Source organism: Podarcis gaigeae (genome assembly GCF_964106915.1).
Source record: "Podarcis gaigeae genome assembly, chromosome: 10".
NCBI classification, from domain to species: domain Eukaryota; kingdom Metazoa; phylum Chordata; class Lepidosauria; order Squamata; family Lacertidae; genus Podarcis; species Podarcis gaigeae.
This window is the reverse complement of record NC_139686.1, coordinates 60,834,447-60,850,117: the sequence shown is the minus strand read 5'-3', so window position 1 is coordinate 60,850,117 and position 15,671 is coordinate 60,834,447. Positions and strand designations below refer to the sequence as shown.

Here is a 15,671-nt window from a genome sequence, read left to right as displayed (position 1 = left end):
TTTTGAAAAGAGAAAGAAAAGTTGTTTTTTAAAAATTAAGAAGTAGTATCTTCTATTCTGTGGTCTCCACTGTCACACGGCCTTCCTCTGGGCCCCAGCCTGCTCTCTTGGACCGCTAGTCACCATGGAGTAGGCTCAGGCCGGGCATGGGTTCGGCCACATGTCCTTGCCCGCCCGGTGCTCTCCTACCTCTCCTCAGTAGCAGCAGCAAGATTGGGGCTCCCCTCTTTTTTCTCCTTCCTCTTTCTCCCTCTTCCTTCTCCTTCTCCTCTCCTCCTTCTCTCTGCATCAGCTCCGGGGTTTTCCTGGCCCCAGAGTGCTGCTAGGCAGTCGGCCGGGTGGCTGGGTGCTTTCACTCCTGGCTCAATTTGGGTCACGGGGGATGTGTGTGTGTGTGTGTCAGCGGTTCCCCAGTTGACACGCCAGGCACCCCGGTTTCCTCTCAGCAGCGGCGGTGGCAGCGGCAGTCTCAGCAGTCCGAAGCAAGCCTGGTAGTGCAGTTGGTTCTGGCTGGCTTCAGGAGCTGCTCGCTGCCGTGGCGCCCGCCATTTTGCCTCACTCGAAGTCCCCATATGATGTGTCTTGTACTGTTGAACCAATCACACAACATTCATTCCTTACTAATAAATCTACAACACTTAAAATATAAATCCGGGGACATTAAATGAAATCTGGGGACATTCCGGGGACGGATTTTGTCCCAGGGACAGATTTGTAAATCCGGCGACTGTCCCCAGGAAACAGGGATGTCTGGTTACCATAATATAGCAGCCATGGAGGAGCAAGTCAATTCTGTGTCCAGGGCAACTGTCTACCAGCTGAGCCCCCACCTGCCCTCAGACTGTCTCACCAGAGTGGTGCATGCCCTGGTTATCTCCTGCTTGGACTACTGCAATGTGCTGTATGTGGGGCTACCTTTGAAGGTGACCCAGAAACTACAACTAATCCAGAATGTGGCATCTAGACTGGTGACTGGGAGTGGCCACCGGGACCATCTAACACCCATCCTGAAAGATCTACATTGACTCCCAGTACGTTTCCAAGCACAGTTCAAAGTGTTGGTGCAGACCTAAGCCCTAAATGGCCTCGACCCAGTATAACCGAAGGAGCATCTCCGCCCCCATTGCTCAGCCCAGACACTGAGGTCCAGCTCCAAGGGCCTTCTGGTGGTTCCCTCCCTACAAGAAGTGAGGTTACAGGGAACCAGGCAGAGGGCCTGGTCGGTAGTGGCGCCCATTCCCATAAGATATCAAGGAAATAAACAGCAATCTGACTTTTAGAAGACACCTGAAGGGAGCCCTGCTTAGGGAAGTTTTTAATGTTCGATGTTTTATCGTGTTTTTAATATTCTCTGGGAGCTGCCCAGAGTGGCTGGGGAAACCCAGCCAGATGGGTGGGGTATGAATTTTATGATGATGATGATGAGACAGGAGAGAGACTGGCTTGGTCCAAACTCCCTGGCTTAACCCATTTTGACTCCTCTTTCTCAGAGCAAATGCCTTTCCTTTCCCCTGCAGGATACAAGGCAACAAGTTTATGAAATCTTTAAGTCAATCCGACACCTATTCTCTCTCATTCCCAGTGCTAGAATAATCATGTCATAAAATTAGGATGGGAAGGAAGCAAGGCGCTCCTCTTCTCATCACCACATAAATCAACTTGACAAGTACCAAAGAGAATTGAAAACGACTTATTTTTTTGGCAATAGCCATTACTTTTTGGACTAGAGCCAAGCACAGTGGGCAAGTGGGGGGGTTCAACTTAAAAAACAAACAAAGGCAGCAGCAATAGCCCTTGATAGACTGGATTCCCAGTCTTCTGAATTCTCCAGTAGTCATTGTGCTGCTTCTCTACATTTTTCCATACCAGACTGTTTTTTTTTCCGCCTTGTATTTTCTTCAGCCTTCCCCTTCCCCGCTGGCAGCTTGCCATTGCATCCAGTCTTGGACGGATGGAGAGCTCAGATAAATAATGGTCGCTCGGCCCTTAAAAGGCTCGTGAGTTACGATGGCGCTTCAAATTAGGTAGAGCTGCCTTAGCCAACGTTGAAACATCGCTGGCTGGCCCAAAATCACTGCCCGGCTCATAACATGGAAAGGTGTCGGGAAGAGTGCAATGTGCTGTTTGCCAGCCTGCTCAAAGGCCGAGCCTGTATTGCCATACCAGAGATGCCACAACGGGCCTCGTGTGACATTTAGAGAGCCGCTGTGGTTAGAGCGTCTGACTGGGGGTTGGGAGACCAGGGTTCAAATCCCCACTTGGTCAAACAACTCACTAGGTGACTATGGGCCAGTTACTGTCTCTCAGCCAAACCTACCTCACAGGGCTGTTGTGAAAATAAAAAGTGGCAACAGAGAACCATGTTTGCCACTACGAACTCCTTGGAGGAAAAGTAGGCTATAAATGCAATAAATCAGGGGTCAGCAAGGTTTACCTCGCCAAGGCCAGTTCACTCCAGTAGAGACCCCTCTGTGGGCTGGCTCGGACCTGTGCCTGAACGCGCACACCCGTGATTTCTTGCATCTGCGTCTGATCTCATTATCTTATTTTACTATTATTTTCTAATAGAAAATTCTGTGCCACCTTTCAATAGACACTCCCAGGGCAGTTTATTTGAATAGATATAAAGCGCACAGTAGATGCAAAACAAATCGGAAGAATTGTTGAATGCGAGGATTGAAAAGGCAGCGGTGACAACCTAAAGAAGATATGCTGCAGAAGGACTCGTGTCTTTGCTTGAAGGACGTCAGGAAATCGTTGAAAGTCTACAAGTGTCTGTGTGTTGAGGAGGTGAAGACCTTACAGACTATGTTAATGTGCTCATGTGTATATGCAGTTGTATGAATGTGGCACATCAGGGGGTTGGACTCTTCGTATGTATATAAAAAAATCTCTGTGGAAATGTATTTTTTAAAAAAAGTTTTAAAAAATATATTGAATTTGCCATTAGCTCACCAGCACCATCTAGTGTCACATTTGTAGAATGCACTTAAAATGTTATATTTGCAGCTGTATAGGTAAAGGTAAAGGGACCCCTGACCATTAGGTCCAGTCGTGATTATAGCTGAGTCCTAAATGAACCTTGGGTCCCTTCCTACTCTTCTAGTAGGAACTAAAAGTACAATATGAACTATACTTTTGTTTTGTTTTGTTTTTAAGTTCTTTCTGTCCCACCTTTCAGTCCTTTGTTTGCCGTTCCTCCATTATTTGCAGGAAACAGTGGAGTGAACCCAGCAACTCCAAAAAGACCTCATACCTGAGGACATGGCAAGCGCTGGCTGTTGTGACATGACATTCTCAGCAAGTCTTATGATCGGCCCCAAAGTGCAGTAGATTACTCAAAACAGCTCTGTTAAGTACAGTAAATAGCTCCATGAAGGAAACCCTAAACAAAGAGAAAAGCTAGGTTCCCTTTGTCCTTTTGCTCTGAGTAACTGCTGCTATGTTTTCAGCTTGGACACTGTATAATCTCCAAACACAAAGAAGGGACACCCAACGTTACAGTAATCATTGATGGGTTGGAGGTAGAATTATCTCTTCAAAAAAGAAATAACCTATTTAAAAAGGGAGGATTGGACACATTCTAGAGAGATCTGTACCGCAGCAAAGCTCCTCTGAAAGTCACACACTAATGGGGACCACCTGGATGCCATTTTCAATAACAGATCTCCAAACAATGAGCGATACCCAACTTTAGTCACACTCCAAGTAGATCCATTGAAATCGATGAACAGGAGTTAGTTGGGTCTCACTCAATGCAATTAGGAAAAGCAGAAAAATAGAAATAGGCTGCAGTAACACCTCACTTCATCCCATTTCCCTAACTGTTCATTTCTGCATTATATTTGAGTCTTTGCACGATGTAAAAGCTGCTTCTGGAAAACCGATGGAAGATAGTGCATATTTAGCACTAGTTTCTGTGTTATCTGATTCCAGGAAAAAATACTTTTGTGTACAAATCGTTGCTGTTTTGAATGAGTGTGATGCGATACTGCAAGAAACTTTGCACATGAGAGCTGAGATTGTGGGTGGGATTAATAATAATAATAATAATAATAATAATAATAATAATAATAATAATATATTATTTGTACCCCGCCCATCTGGCTGGGTTTCCCCAGCCACTCTGGGTGGCTTCCACAAAGACCAAAAATACACTAAGATATCACACATTAAAAACTTCCCTGAACGGGGCTGCCTTCAGATGTCTTCTGAATGTCATTATCTCTTTGACATCTGATGGGAGGGCGTTCCACAGGGCGGGCACCACTGCCGATAAGGCCCTCTGCCTGGTTCACTGTAGCTTTGCTTCTCGCAATGAGGGAACCGCCAGAAGGCCCTCGGCGCTGGACCTCAGTGTCTGGGTTGAATGATGGGGGTGGAGACGCTCCTTCAGGTATACTGGGCCGAGGCCGTTTAGGGCTTTAAAGGTCAGCACCAACACTTTGAATTGTGCTCGGAAACATACTGGGAGCCAATGTAGGTCTTTCAAGACCAGTGTTGTGTGGTCTCGGTGGCCGCCCCCAGTCACCAGTCTAGCTTAAAGAAGCCAATCTGGATGCCCGCTAGATATTTTGGACTGCAATTACCACCATCCCTGACCATTGGCAATGATAGCTGGCCTGCAGCTGATGGAAGCTGCGGTCCAAAATATCTAGAAGGCACCAGGAAGGCTGCTGTCTAGTTTACAAATACAATCACATTGCTAGGTTGTAATCCTATACACAAGGGATGCAGGTAGCATTGTTGTCTAAACCACTGAGCCTCTTGGGCTTGCCGATCGGAAGGCCAGCGGTTCAAATCCATGAGATGGTATGAACTCCCGTTGCTCTTTTCCAATTTCTGCCAACCTAGCAGTTCGAAAGCATACCAGTGCAAGTTGATAAATAGGTACCACTGCGGAGGGAAGGTAAACGGTGTTTCAGTGCGCTCTGTCACTTGTCACTGTGTCCCGTTGCACCAGAAGCGGTTTAGTCATGCTAGCCACATGACCCGGAAAGTTGTCTGTGGACAAACGCCAGCTCCCTCAGCCTGAAAGTGAGATGAGCACCGCAACCCCATAATCGCCTTTAATGGAACTTAACTGTCCAGGGGTCCTTTATCTTTTTTAAGAAATACCAAAGGGGGGGGGCAACAGAGAAAGTTTCTGAGAGCATGAAGGAAAACCACACAGAACAAAGTCTTTAGGTTTATTGCAGGTCATTCTGTCCATAAGCATCATCTTTATATAAACAACAACAACCCCAACCACATCCAGTGATTCTTCCTGGAATTGTTAACAGCTTTAAAAAAAGAAGAAGACGACTCCTGATTCAATTGAGCTTTCTTGAAAGGTGTCTACTTTCTAGTTTATTTGCTTTTGCTGTTCAATACACCCTTTTAAATACAGGAACCCATCTGATATTGAATCCATTCTGGTATTTTCACTTAGAATCTGAAAACAAAATCTGGAAAGCACGGGTATTTTTTCTTTCATTTCATTAACAGCTATTTTTTCATTTCAGATTCCTGATTCATTTTGTTCTTCCGCGAAAAGGCTCTACTTTCCACTGTTCAGGGGTACCCTTTCAAATACAGGAATCCATCTGATATTGAATCCATGCTGGTATTTTCCTAAAACAGAATACAGAAAGCAAGAAAACGCCTTTCTTTCTTTACTTTCTTTTTACTAGCCATGAATATGCAGCACTGAGGAGGATAATATTGTTACAACTGAAATGATGGGCATAGCCAGGGGGGCAGGGAGTGGCAGCTGCCCCCACTAAATCAATAAAAATCAATAAAAATACATTTCTAACTGAGATTCTGCCTCCCCTAACAAAAGGCCTCCCCCCCCCAAAAAAAAATATCCTGGCTACGTTCATGACTGAAACCGAAACAAGCAGTCTGTTGCACCCCATCCTTCATTGATTGTTCAATTTGGCCAGCTCACGGTATTATTTATTACAATTATATTGGCTATTTCATAAAGCCACTTTCGACATCAGGAGGAGGTGGGATTGTGGGCTCATGCCCCCAACATGTGCGCGGGACTGTTTCCAGCCCCGTGCGATTAGGGGAATCCTCGGCCGTATCATCCCCTGAGCCAGCCAATCAGCTGGCTCAGGGTGTGTGGCTTGCCCCATTTAAGGCAAGCGCGGCCCTGGGATTTCCCTCTTTGGTCCATGCAGCTGTTGTGGTTTCCCACCCACTTGCCCTTTAAGGTCTCCCTTCTGACCTTGCTATGGACTTCGGTTGGTTAAGGGGCCTGGTAAGAATTTTTTCCACTTGGCAAATTGGCACCTGCCATTTGGTTTTTTGCCTACCTCGTAGCAAATCATCACAACTCCTTGGTTTTGGCGGTTAGGCATTGGTAGGGGTATTGTTATGTAGATGTGTTGGGGGGGAGGAGCGCCATCACCTCCCCCAAATATTGAAGGGTAGTCCAGTAAAGGATTCCGGGGGGCGTTGCCTCGTCCGAAGCCTATGGAGGCCAGGGCCTAAAGCGCCCCCCCGATTGGTGACCCCGGGGGAGTCCCTAGATGATGTGCATCAGTAGGGCTCCCCCTGCTGGTGTTGACCCTTCCCGGTTTTCAAGCTAACAGGCTGAAGCTGGATAGTCTGATAGGACCAATGCCTAAGCCAATACCGCTCTTACCTGTAACCAATAAAGTTGTGGCCAATTTTAGCCCATTAACCTTAAATAATTGTGTCCTGTGTCTTTATTCCTACTGGGGGGGGGGGGAGGCGGGAACTCACCATGCAACAGGCAACCTGTTGGCATTCTACTGTAAAGTTCTGGTGTACATATGGATGTGTTTAGAAAATGGCACAGATGAAAGCAAATGTTTTGCAGACAGATCCCTCGCACTTCTTTTGATCCTTCTGGATCTCCTTCCTCAACAGAACGTCTATTCAAGAGTTAGATCTCTTATTTCTTTGAGAAGCCTCAAAGATGATGGTGGCAGAGGATTGAAAGCTGTAATACAGTTAAAACCAATCCTATATTAATAGACTTAGGAGACACTTTAATAGTAGGCTTGGTGGCTCAAAGGATTAATGAAATGATAGCTCTCAACATAATTGCAAGAATCCAGTCAAGTCATGCCCAGAGTCATATTGGGGTAACTGTAAGGATTTCAACCTTACAACACTATGGACTAAGCGAGGTAAAGGTAAAGGGACCCCTGACCATTAGGTCCAGTCGTGACCGACTCTGGGGTTGCGCGCTCATCTCGCTTTATTGGCCGGGTCATGTGGCCAGCATGACTAAGTCGCTTCTGGCGAACCAGAGCAGCGCACGGAAATGTCATTTTTTCAAATCCTATGCTCAGTTCTCATTTCTGCACCAGTTTGCAATTTGTTCATTTTTTAAAAAAAAGTCATTCTCATAATACACAACATTTTGCCTCACAGACACCAGAGTTCCCAGAGCAATTTTCCTCAATACAATGCATTGCCATATGTTATTTTCATTAACATGTGGGTTCTTATGCACTGTTTTAACCTTGCACATGCATTTTTCTGAACATTACTTGACTGGAGGGCTGTGTTTGAAAATTTGGAAAAGTGCCACATTTTGAAGACTGCTGTGATTCAGTTCAGGCAAAAATCTGTTTGCCTTTCAATGGGAACTGAATCAAACCTCTGCCCCATCCCTATTCCCAAACAAGTGTCATATATTTTTAAAAATAAATTTTTTTACAATTTTCATTCGTAACAAAAGAAAAACAACAACAAAGAAACTAAAACGATGGAAGACAAAAGTTGAACAAGTGAAATCTTCAATGATACATTGGGCAATAGATATTGGTTATCACAGAAATGGAGGTATGGGAAAGACTGTGGAACATGGACATAAAATTTGCAGCATGTTATGGTTTAAGAGAAAACTATATTCAAATGTTGTACAGATGGTATCTAACACCAAGTAGATTGGCAAAAATGTATAAATCAAAATTGAATATGTGCTGGAAATACAAAAGGAAAGAAGGTACCTTTCTCCATATGTGGTGGCCTTGTATTAAGGTTAAAGCTTATTGGGAAATGATATATAATGAATTGAAAAAGGTGTTTAAGTTTACATTTGTGAAAGAAAAGAAACAGAAGCTTTTCTCTTGGGAATTATGGGATCAGAGTTACCAAAACAATATGGAAATTTATTTATGTATGCAACCACTGCCGTAAGAATGATATTCACCCAAAAATGGAAAGAAAAATAAGTCCCCGTGAAAGAATAATGGTTACAGAAATTAATGGACTATGCAGAAATGGTGAAACTTACCGGAAGAATAAGAAATAAAGAAAAAGTGTGTTCTCCCTCATGGAGAGCACAGGTTGCGGGCGGGGCTGACGAGACACCTCACTGTTGCTAGGCAAATGGTTTGGCCATCCTTTAAGCAGGGGCGGGCTGTTACTGGGGAAATCTAGATGTTGCCATTTGTTGATTGACTGCCCTATTTGTTAAATACAATGCTCGCAGCGACGAACTTCCTCTTTTCGCTGCTTACTTCGGATCACCCGCCCTCCCTTCCCTAATTTTAGGCTGTTTGTTTGACCTTGCTATGCCTGTCATGGGGTCGTCTGCTTTGGGGCAGGGGCCCGGTAAGAATTTTGTCCATTTGGCTGATTAGTGTGTGCCACTTGGTTTTTTGCCTACTGCATAGCAAATCGTCACAACTTGTAAGGTTTGCGGTTAGGCATTGGTCTTGGAATTGGTTGGTGGAGGGGTATGGATTCAGCTGTGCCTGCCCCTCCAAAATGCTGCTGCTGTTGCTGCTGCTTCAAGGGTTTTCCATTGAAGGGAACCCAGGGGCTCCCCATGCTTTTGTCTGAAACCCTCTGGCAAGGGGCTAGGGCCACGCAAGCCCCTGGGAGCATTCTGGGGAGAGGTGAGGCATGGTTCCCAGTCCCGTGTCTCTCCCCAGGTGACTTACCCTTGCTGACTTCATGGGGGGTGCAAATGTCAAAGCTGTCCCTGTGCGGGGGCAGTTAGTGCTACCAATGCCTAAGCAACCACTCACATTGCTGTAATTTGAATAAAGTTGTGGCCAAAATTATGCCAAAAACCTTAAACAAAAATTAAGTGTCAATTGTGTTTTTCTTTGGGGGGGGTGTCTTGGGGACCTCAACACGCAACAGACTTTTTATCAAGGAATGGAAAGCATTTATTGAATATTTATTACAAACAAATTGTAAACAATTAAAACTTTAGCGGGGTTACTGTAAAAAACTTGCAGTTTCATGGAGGGGGGAAGTCGAAGTCCCAAAACAAGTGTGTCTATGCAGTCTCAATTAGCAATGAACACAAACTGGAAGTAATTTTTCCCCAGCCCTGTCTCTAGCAGAGTGGACAGCTGAGTCCCAGTAAACGGACACAAAATTCGGAAGGCATAATGGGACCAGAAGAATGCGATTCATAGGCTTTCATATGTCCCAAACCCAGGACAGCATCTTTGCAAAGGGTTCAGAAACAAAGGTTTGGTTGACATAGAAAATTTGGGTTTTACTTTATTCCCAGCCTGATGTTTTCAGTCATAGTTTTGCTGTACAGCAGACTTGGAGGTAAAAGCAGCGACTGTGGGTTTCTTCCACAGATTTAAGGCTTTGTTTAAACTCAGCAATGTAAGGCAAAGTATAGTCTGCCCCTCGTGCCTCCCCCTTCCATTCATGTGGACAAGAGGCAAAACAATGTGTTTAAGGGCCACATAGACAAAACATATGGATTTTTCACAGCTTTGGAGATAACTGATGTTTTGCTCATGATTTCATGCACTTTTGTTTTCAGAACATGTTCGGGGCTGTCTGGTAGCCTTTGATTCTCAGCCATCTTTTTGTTTTTCCTCCCAAGACGTGCTGTTTAATCTTTCCTGTTCAGACGCCGGCATCACGGTGGGCAAAACATTAGGGAACAGAGGCTCCAAGTATGAAAGGAAAACAGACACCTGTTGCCAATAGAACATGCTGGTATAATGGCCATCTGATGTCCTAGTGGGATTTTCTTTAAAAAATAGAAAATAAATATTATTGTTAATTTTTTCAAAAAATAAAGACGTTGGTGAGCTTAGCATACGAGTCTGGCCATTGAGATGTATTTTTCCATTTTCTTTTATTTTTTGCTTTCAGCTTAACTTTTGCTACCAGGACAAAAGGGGGGAGAAGAATGCAGTCGTTGTGGTTAAACCATCATTTATAAAGACAGGGAAAGTTGTTTCATGTGATGCTTCCTCCTTTTGCATCTTGAGTTCCGAAAGGAGCTCCTCTTTGTGCTAATTTTTTTTTTTTTTTAAATACAAAAATCAGTGTTTTAAAAGTCATATTGAAAGGGGGCAGGGGGCAAACACACGTGACTTCCCAAATTGCCTGTAGCTTTCCTGGCACGGAATGGAGAAATATTTCTTCATCTCACGTTGCATAATCATTTTTGACGTATTGTTTGTTCCAGCTCAGGGTTGCTTTCATCAAACCACAAATCCAGCGGAATAGGAGAAATGTTCTTTCTCTTTTTCTCCCTTCCTTTCACAAGGCTAACGAGAGTAATCATGGAATACGGTGTACTAGGAAACATTGTTGTTGTTCACTAATATCCCCCTCTGCTGATGTGCGTCTTTTCTGTAGCTGCCCCAGTAAGCCTGCAGCTGACTTCTCAGCGGATTTTACTTGGCATGAAAACATGGAGGCTGCAATCCTATGCTCACTTACCTGCATGGGAGTAAGCCTCATTGAAATTAATTGGACTTACCTGTAATCATAACTAGGATTGCTCTGTAGAGATAAAAAGAGGATGGGGGGGATGCCTTATAACATTAAATAAATAAATAAATAAATAAATAAATAAATAAATAAATAAATAATTTATACCCCACCCATCTGGCTGGGTTTTTCTTGCCACTCTGGGTGGCTTCCAACAGAATATTAAAATACAGTAGTCTATTAAACATTAAAAGCTTTCCTAAACAGGGCTGCTTTCTGATGAAGTAATAAATTATATAATAATAATAATAATAATAATAATAATAATAATAATAATAATAATTTATTTATACCCCACCCATCTGGCTGGGTTTCACCAGTCACTCTGGGTGGCTCCCAACAGAATATTAAAAACACGGTAAAACATCAAACATTAAAAACTTCCCTAAACAGGGTTTCCTTCAGATGTCTTCTAAAAGTCAGATACTTGTTTATTTCCTTGACATCTGATGGGAGGGCGTTCCCCAGGGTGGGTGCCACTACCGAGAAGGCCCTCTGCCTGGTTCCCTGTAACATCACTTTTCGCAGTGAGGGAACCTCCAGGAGATTGTTTATGTATGCAACAACAGCAGCAAGAATTTTATTATCACAAGCATGGAAAACGGAGAAAATGCCAACAAAGGAAAAATGGCAAGTTAAGCTTATGAACTACGCGGAACTGGCTAAGCTGACAGAGAGGATACATGAGAGAGACAACACCAATTTCAAAAAGGAGTGGGAACCATTTATAAACTATATAAAAAGAGTGTATAAAGATTTGGACCCATTTGGCAGGTTTTGACTAAACTTTCACAACTATATGAGAGGTAAAACCTGGAAATAAGGGGGGAGGCCAAAGATTGGGGAGGGTAGAAATATGGATATATAAATTGTTCAGTTAAGATTTGTGGAAAATTTGTTGTTATAATTTGAAAATTCAATATTTTTTTAAAAAAATAAAAATAAAAATCAAACATTAAAAATTTCCCAATACAGGGTTGCCTTCAGATGTCTTCTAATAGTCAGATAGTTGTTTATTTCCTTGACATCTGATGGGAGGGTGTTCCACAGGGAGGATGCCACTACCGAGAAGGCCCTCTGCCTGGTTCCCTGTAACCCCACTTCAATTGCCAAGTGTTTTCTGGGCGATCCAGGCTTTTGACATACCGTATATGACACCCTTCCCTAAGGCATCTACCCCCTCTCTTTCTCTAAGCCTTCTAGGTCCATTGGTATGCGCCTGCTGTTTATCTGCCCCTGTGGTGTTTGCCCTCCTAGGTGGGTCATAAGGAAAGGGTTAAATGAGTGTGATGTGATTGGCCAGTGGGAACCCAAGGGGAGGAGTTAGAGTTAGAGTTGGAGTGGTTGAAAAGTCAGTTGGGAGTTGGGAGTTGGAGAAGGAAGAGGGGGGATAAGTCTGTGGGTTGGTCGAGTTGTGTTGTGAGAGAGTGAGAGGAACTGTTAGGTGGAGTCAGATAATATAGTTGGGATAATCAGTTTGATGTTGTTAGGAACGTATAGGTCAGTAAAGGAACTAAGATTAAGAAACTGCCAAGAAAAATTGACGGAAACCATAAACTTGTTAATGCCTATAAAATAAACTTGATTATTTGTTAATGTTAATAACTGTCTGGACTCCGTGTGTACCCGAGAGAAACGGGTTGGTGGCAGTGGGAAAGCAATCACAGTGGTGGCACAGGGATCAATAGACCGTCAAACGTCCGGGGACCCTGTGTGATCGCCACAGCCCCTCTGTCACTTCTGATCACTTTTTTGCCCGCCATTGCCATCCTTCGCAGCCGTTATCACCTAGCGATCTGAAAGCGTTTCCCTCTACTGCCAATCCTTTTCCATCTTTGCAACTGCATTATAGACTTTTCTCCTTCAAAGTAACCCGTCTGTGTGTCATGTTGCAGCATTCTACGGAATGTATCTATATCTCTACCAGGGTAAACACTTCTTACAGCAATAGTAAGAAGAATAATGAAATATGACAGCCAATTATGTCTAAATGCAGTGTTTCGGAAAGAAACCTTCCATATGCTAATTTACATTGTTTTATGCACCATTGCGCCTCTCGCTGTCATAGGGCTGACTGTGCAATGGGTATCCGTAGAAATGATCTTTAAAAGCTTGGATTCTAATTAGGGTTGCTTGGGCTGTCACTCAGCAAGAGTTCTTCACGTGAGGGTTATAGCGATGGCTTGATTACTACCGAGTGTCAGAAGGTCGTCCTGGATCTCTCTTTGATCATCTCCGTAATTGCCTAGCAAGGGGAGACAAACGGAGAGGAGATAACTGTTACAGAAGGCTAGTTAGCATTTGCATTCACGGTTAGAGCTTGCAGCTCACAGGATCAGCCTGGCTGGCTGGCATCCCCTCTGCGTGGGATTTGTAATATCTGTTTGCCACCCAGCGGCCCAGAGGTAAAAGCTTTCTCTTGCAAAACAGATTCAGGTAGGTAGCCCTGTTGGTCTGATGCAGTCGAAATTTTAAAAAATAAAAATTGTCCAGTAGCACCTTATAGACCAACTAGGTTTGTTCTGGTATAAACTTCTGTGTGCATGCACACTTCTTCAGATACACTGAAGCAGAAGCCACCAGAGCAGGGGTCAACAAACTTACCGCTCCTCAGCTGGTGTCTCCAGCGCCGATCGCACTGTGGGCCGGAGGGCGGGGGAGCCCGTGCCCAAACACGTGCACACACGCTATTTCGGGCATACTTCCAGGTACTCCTCCGACCTGGAAGTGGGCAGCCGTGCAGCACAGCGCCGATAAGAGCGGGCGGCTGCATCGGGTGGCAGGGGTCGCCACGGGCCAGATAAACAAGTGCCTCGGGCCTTATCCAGCCCACGGGCCTTAGTTTGCGGACCCCTGCACCAGACCCTTATATATAGTGGGAGGGTGGGGTATTGCTCAGAAAGGTAGTAGGAGATGGGTGATTGGCTCAATGGCTATGGTAAACCTATTGATGACTGTTAACAACTGTTAACGACTGCAATTAGTCCTACAGGAAAAAGCAAGGGATGACCAAAAATAGCTTTAGCATGTGTAATGAGACAAGAATCCAATATCTCTATTAAGACCAGGTGTCTCCTTTTTTTCAGTTTGGTAATAAGTTGTAATTCAGCAACTTCTCTTTCAAGTCTATTTCTGAAATTCTTCTGTAATAAGACAGCTGCTTTGAGATATTGTATTGAATGTCCTGGGATAATAATAATAATAATAATAATAATAATAATAATAATAATAATAATAATAATTTATTTATATCCCGCCCTCCCCAGCCGAAGCCGGGCTCAGGGCGGCTAACAACAATAAAACAGTACAAAAGTACAACACAACACAGCACTCTAAAATCATTCATTATAAAATTAATTCAAATCAAGCCACTGGCAACCATTGGGCCAGAGCTCCGTGAAGATTGTCGAGGGAGGGAGATGAAGGTGTTCTCCTACTGGTTTCTCTGTCTTGTCATTCGTGGTGTCAGATTTATGTTCTTTTATCCTTTGGCGTAGGGTTTGGCCTGTAGGGTTTGGGAAACAGTTGGAACTGAGCAGACGTTCTTGGGAGTGGTCCCAAGATGGATGCCGGAAGGAAAACCCTACGTTGGAAACCAAGAAAGAACACCCATTGAAGTGGACAAGGCGAGACATAGTGGTGACGGCAAGAGAGCTAACAGAAACGAACAATGCAGCAAAGGCCCGTTCTCGTGTTGCCAGCCTCTGGACCTCTCATGGAGGAGGCACACAAAGAAGGGCCTCTGATGATGGTCTCAGAGTCTGGGTCAGTTCATATATTGCAACACTTTGTGAGGTAAGGTGTTAGTACACCCATTTTACAGACTGGACAACTGAAGCTGGGCCAGTGGAATTAATGTCAGAGATGTTATTCGGATCTATGCCTCAGTCCAGCATTCCACTGATTCTCGTGTTATTTACCAAAGGCGTCATGGGCTTTGAAGATGCTGGAACTCAGGACGAAAGGGAGAAACGCGCTAAGAGGAAGACACGCTTGGCAAACCCTCACCGTGATCAACTTCTGCCTAGAAGCCAATATCTCGATTGTGGAAGGATTTGTGGATCCAGAATTGGCATCCACAGTCACTTATGGACTTACTGTTAAGACCATGTTTGTGGAAGACAATCTTACTTGGCTATGAGTGATCGCCAAAGAAGAAAATTAGAAGGGCTATGCACACATATTTCGTTTAGAATAATTTGACATTCAGAAAGAAAGTGGGGAACGACGATGATAGATTAGATCAAAATACGGGGAGGTGTCCATCTCCCATTCCTGCTAGACTGTTCAACTGAGGCAGTTGATGTTAAAATACCGTGTCTTGTCTTTTGTTGAATGAAGTTAGATTGGATACAATACAGAACTAATGAGCCGTATTGAGATAAGGTTAATCACTTGCCATGCTATTGCATACGAATTGCTTGAGATGGCAATATTTCTCATTTGAAAGTCACTGAATAGCTTGGGAAGGAAGGCAACTTCATTAAGTGGACAACAGCCCTGAGCCCACTAGCTTTGCAGAGGGAAATATGAAGGTCATTTCATTAATTGTAACCACCGTCAAGTTAGGGCGAGCTCTCACCCTCTCTTGAAGTGATAACCAACATATGATCGCCTCATCACTTCCCAGTAGATTTACTAATCCCCCATCCTTCGCTAGATAATTGCCTGGCTAGATAAGAAAACATGATGTACGGCAGCATTTTCACAGGGTAATCAAAGGACAGCTGCAAATGTCACATGAACAATATATTAAGTAAATTCCTTTTTTATACTTGGACTCAGATCCATAGAGGAGTTGTTGTTGTTGTTAATTTATGAAATTTGTATCCCAAAATCCCAGGGCAGTTCACAACAGAAAAATACTGCTACAAAAATTGGGGGTCTCTCCTTCTCTGTGGCAAATGCCCATTGGGTCCCAGGTCTGTGTTCCTTTGGAG

General features: G+C 44.0%; 2 long non-coding RNA genes across 2 annotated transcripts; both read right to left on the bottom strand.

The window, feature by feature from the left end:
* Nucleotides 1–5,176: 5,176 nt before the first annotated feature.
* On the bottom strand, nucleotides 5,177–7,199 carry LOC310825751. Its single transcript, XR_014555514.1, has 2 exons — nucleotides 6,739–7,199; nucleotides 5,177–5,613 (listed from the first exon to the last, which is right to left on the bottom strand). It is a non-coding gene; the product is annotated as an uncharacterized lncRNA (long non-coding RNA).
* Nucleotides 7,200–9,743: 2,544 nt separating this feature from the next.
* LOC310825670 lies at nucleotides 9,744–13,108 on the bottom strand. Its single transcript, XR_014555421.1, has 2 exons — nucleotides 12,763–13,108; nucleotides 9,744–9,966 (listed from the first exon to the last, which is right to left on the bottom strand). It is a non-coding gene; the product is annotated as an uncharacterized lncRNA (long non-coding RNA).
* Between the last annotated feature and the right edge of the window lie 2,563 nt (nucleotides 13,109–15,671).